Source organism: Suricata suricatta, chromosome 9 (genome assembly GCF_006229205.1).
Source record: "Suricata suricatta isolate VVHF042 chromosome 9, meerkat_22Aug2017_6uvM2_HiC, whole genome shotgun sequence".
Taxonomy (NCBI): domain Eukaryota; kingdom Metazoa; phylum Chordata; class Mammalia; order Carnivora; family Herpestidae; genus Suricata; species Suricata suricatta.
In genome coordinates, this window is record NC_043708.1 from 9323542 (window position 1) to 9328582 (window position 5041).

Sequence of the window (5041 nt, forward strand, 5' to 3'; positions counted from 1 at the left end):
TCCAAACTCTAATGCTCACTTTATCTCGACTCTGAAAAAAATGGATCTGGACACGATATTAAGCTTTGTCAGTAGAGGGCGCTAGAGAAACGTTGCCAGAGGAAGAGGTTTACCTTCCTGGTTTGGGGCAGAAAGCATTAAATGAGATAAAAGATGATAGATAGATAGATAGATAGATAGATAGATAGATAGATAGATAGATACATACATACATACATACATACATACATACATACATAATAGATAGCTAATAGATAATAGGAGATAGATAGCTGGACAGATGATTGATGATAGATGATAGATAAGCATATATCTTGAGAAATAAAAATTGAAATATACTTCCTTAAATATGCATATTTATACCTTCCATCCATATATGGATCTGAATCCTAAAGTCATCATCTTAATAAGAAAATACTAAAGAGGGACTTGGGTGGCTCAGTCGGTTGAGTGACCGACTTCAGCTCCGTCATGACCTTGAGGTTTGGGAGTTCGAGCCCCACATCAGTCTCGCTGCTGTCAGCCTGTCATCAAAGAGCCCACTTCAGATCCTCTGTCCCCGTCTTTCTGCCCCTCCCCCACTTGTGCTCTCTCAAAAATAAATACAACATTAAGAAGAAGAAGAAAAGAAAACACTAAAATCATTCCCACTGAGGTCAAGAGAAAGACAGGGCTGCATTATATCTCCCACCATTTCACATTGTCCTGGGGGAATTACGTGGTGCAATTCAACAAGAGAAAGTGGAGGTATAAACCCATGGTTTCCAGTTCATTTCTAATATCTATGTATACCGGGACAATTTGAACATCTAAATAAAGCCACACATGCATACGTCTACATATATCCTAAGGCCACTAATGCATTAAAATGCATTAAAAAAAAGTTGAGTCCATGAATCTATCCAAAGAATGTTAATAAATATGGAAGGAATAATGGACTTAGACTACCATCCTAAAAACTCATTCGGGCAAGCGTTTTCAATGGATACACATCAGGGGACATGAGGGGTTGGGTAAAGAGCAGAGTATTTAAAGTTGTCTCAAAGTATCTCCTCACAAATCACTCATTGCAGAAGGAGACATGGTAGGTAGATATCGGAGAAATGGACATGCCTTAACCAAGTTATAAAAATAAACATCGCCAATTACAGGGAAAAGACAGCAGGTGCCTCTGGATAGGATATTCTGAGAAGGACCCAACATTTCTTTTTATATTCCTGCCACCAAAAATGTCTACTCAGAGGCCGATCAAGGGGGTGCATGAGACCAACCCAAATTGAGAACCAATAAAATAGCTGAACCGAACCTTTCAAAATGTCAACATAATGAAAGGCACAGCAGAGCTGAAGAACACTGTCCCAGATTCATGGAGACCGAGGTGACATGGCACCAAATGCCACAGACAGCCCTTGACGGGCTCCTATACTAAAAATATAAACGTCACAAAGGACGTTAGCGGAGCCCCTGACAAAATCGGAGTAGGGTGGTAACTTCAGGTGCTGTAACAATATGAAGTCTTTTGGATTTGACCATTCGTTACCTTTTAGACAATATTCTTATTTTCCGAGACACCGAACCGTTTCAAATGGTTCCATGTAAGACAATGGGGGCGGAGCACCTGCAGACACAGACATATGAAAGGAGAGAACCGTAAAACATACGTGGAAAACATTTAAAAACTAGTGATTCTGGGTGAGGGGTTATAGAAGTGCTGTGTAGCTATTCTTGCAATTTTACTGTAAGTTTGAAATACTGAAATAATTTTTAAGTTAAAAACTGAAATAAAGAAGTAATGGCCAGCAACAGAAAAGAAAAATAGAGAAAGGATATAACCAAACAGATTAGTCAAGAACAGGTGTGGGTACACATACGTGGTGTGTGCGTGCGTGTGTGCACAGGGGTGGGGGGTGGAGAGGACCCAGATTCATGGTGAGCACCTAGACGTATCCTAATTTTAAGACAGTCCAGCACCTAACTGATCTAAAAGGCTCCTTCCTGCCCCAGCCCAGAGTCCTGCCCTGTGGCCCCGTGTCCTGGGAGCTGAAGGCTGGACCGGAAGCCACGTGGTTGGATGGGGGGCTTCCAGCCACCCTGGGGCGGCTGTCTGTAAGGTCCTGAGCCTGCATTTCTACTTAGGCAAGCTCCCTCATGATCATCCGGTAACTAGGCAACCATTCCTTCCCAACTCCCACCTCCACCTTTGCACGTAGCCCTTGGAATCCTGGACGGGCTATCCGTCCATCCCTCTGCCCCAGGCCCGGCCATAAATCACGCTGACGCCATTTCCCATAGCCATGCCAGGCACTGGGCGGGCACTTGTCACAGGCATCCCATTTGCTCTCAGAACACCCTGCCCGTGAGCCGGTCCTGTTATTCTAAATCCATCTTAAAATGTGTGCCTGTTTACACAACTGGTAAGTTCCTGTGTTTGACTCCCGTCTGACTCCCATGGGTGCGTGCTTAATGACAGAAGGAAAACTGTTCCTGAAGGGTTATGCCAGGCAGGGAGCTCTGCCCTAGTCCCGGCTGGGCCCTCGGCTGGGATTTAGCCAGGACAGTGGGACAGGGTCACCTAGAGCTGACAGGTGGGTGCCGATCTGGGGAAATGGGCGTGGGCAGAAGGAGGGTGAAGGAGCGTGGGCTACAGCATCTGCCCGTCTTCCTGGCACAGGAGAGAGGCTCACGGGCACAGCCGGTGGGAGTCGTTCTGAGCTCAGGGTGGAGAAGGAGGTTGAGGCTCAAATGACAAACAGCACAGGGTGGGGAGGGTTGTTCCCCCTCCTCAGCTGGACCTCAGGGTCGCAACATCACCGCACGGACTCCGGAGACCCAGCTCTGCACGGCCCCTGGGGACCAGCAGTCTTGGGAGCACCTGCAGATGACACTTTGGCACCTGCACCCGTTTCTATGGTGGCACTGCAGCTGTGGGGTGCTGGGGCACCGAACACAAGAGACCTCTAGCAATGGGAGACCTCACTGAAGGCAGATGGGGTGGTGAACAGGAGAGAAGCCACAGGGCGGACATCACAGCACCAAGGACGGTTGACAAACTCACATGACGCATCCCTGGGGAGAGACCTGGGACTAGAACTGCCCACGGGTAAGTGGGGGCAGGGCTGGTGAAATGTGGGCGGTCTCCGTCCCTGGCTGCAAAACCCTCTGGGGAAGAACATACTCCATCCCTCCCACCCATCTGCCCTTCCTTCTCCCCTCTCCAATCTTGTTCTGGTCCCTGATGGAAAACCTTCTTTTTATTTCCATTCATAACCTAAAATCCATTATTTCCAACTTAGAAAATAAATAACAGGGCTTCCAGAATCAGATTACTAAAGCCCACCTCCGATCTTACGTCTCCCCTGCTCTAGAACCTTCCATGGCTCCCTGGTGCCCCCTGCCCCCAGATCACCACACTCCAAGAGGAAAAGGATCGTTCTTCCTCTACTTGCCTATCTGCTAGATCTTGCCTCCCTTGGGCGTCCAGTTCTAATCCTGCCGCCTGCACACAGCCACAGAGTAGCTTGTGTCCTTCCCAGGTAGATGGCCTATTTTCTTAGTTAACATGTGTTGTCACCAAAGGTGTTTGTGATTCAAGTCAGAAGCTTAGGAGACACAGCGCTGCCTTCGGAGCCAGAGGTCCAAGTTCAAATCCTACGCTCTGGTGAACAAGTTTACTGACCTTTCTGAGTATCTGTTTCGTTATGCCCTATAAGGAGAATGTATCACTTCTCTCCTATTCCATGGTGCTTTTGATGTCGTCAAGGAAAAGGCCCATCACAGGGAGAGCTTTGTTCTTTCCTCCACTGGGCTGGGGTGACCGCGGGCGCTAACTGAACTCCTAGTTACCCAGAACTTGCTCCCACCTCGCTGAGCAATAGCTTGAAGCGTGAGAGGCCTTGCTGGGCCATCAGCTTTGCAGGGCTGGGGGCAGAACGGCTCGGTCTGCGATCTTGTTAGGTGTCGCCCAGCCGGGAGAGGCAGGCCAGACGGTCTGGAGCGGAAGCAGGACACCAGAAGGCGCACGGGGATGAGGGAGAGGAGCGGGGTGATCAGCGGTGGGACCCTTGCCCTGTGTGCGCATGCGCGTCGCAAGGATTGGCAAGGCCTTGTCTACGTCTGCTACCTACCTCCCCAGGCTCTGGCTCTGGACCTGAACCCACGCACGACAAACAAACTCACCACAGTCTCTCACTGCTTTCCTGAAGCCTGATTATGCCAATAACCAGCCTGCCTTGTTTTTCAGACATTCAGCTCCTTGCAGACCAGGACTAGTTGCTTTACGAGCCCCCTTGGATCTGGCCCTGCGGGGTGACTTCCTGCCCACTGCCCAAGGGAGCTCAGGAAAGGTGCTGACTCCTCTGCATTTACTCATCACGGGGGACGGGGGGGGGGGGGCTCCCTGACAGCGCCCTCCCTCCTGGCAAGCTGGGAGTGGGCAGACGGACTGGGTCCCCTCCAATCCAGCCAAGGCCTTAGTGGGCGAGGCCTGCATTTCTTTCCCAGGAAAGCCCCAACCTGCATTGGCTTGATTCTGGCTCTGACATCCTGCAAGGCCTCTCACGCAGCCGGGCTTCCTACCAGGCATCGAGCTCCTCATCCGCACCCCCTTGCGTAATCCTCAGGGCGGGGGGCCCATTTTATAGATCGGGAAACTGAGGCAGAGTGAGTTCGAGGAGCTTGGGGCTCCACAGCTGGGAAGGAGCCCAAGCCAGTGTGGGAGGCACTGAGTTTGACCTGCTGGGGGAGGCGCAGGCCCCCGTCCTTGCTGGAGGCACGTCCAAGCTGCACTTCCTGGGGGCCAGCGCTCCCTGTTGTCCACCTCCTTGCTTGTCCTGGGTGCTGCTGAGATATTCAGAGGCCAGAGGTCCCATTCTGGACGTTCTGTGGGGCTGGGGGAAGGGAAGCAAGCTGGAGAGGCGGAGTAGCATTCCCTGGTGAATATAGTTGGGAGGGGGCTGGCTGACTCACTCTCTTTCCAATGCATCCCGCTGCCTCCCCCTGCTAAAGATCCGTTCGTTCGGAAATCCTGGCAGGCGTTGTGAGA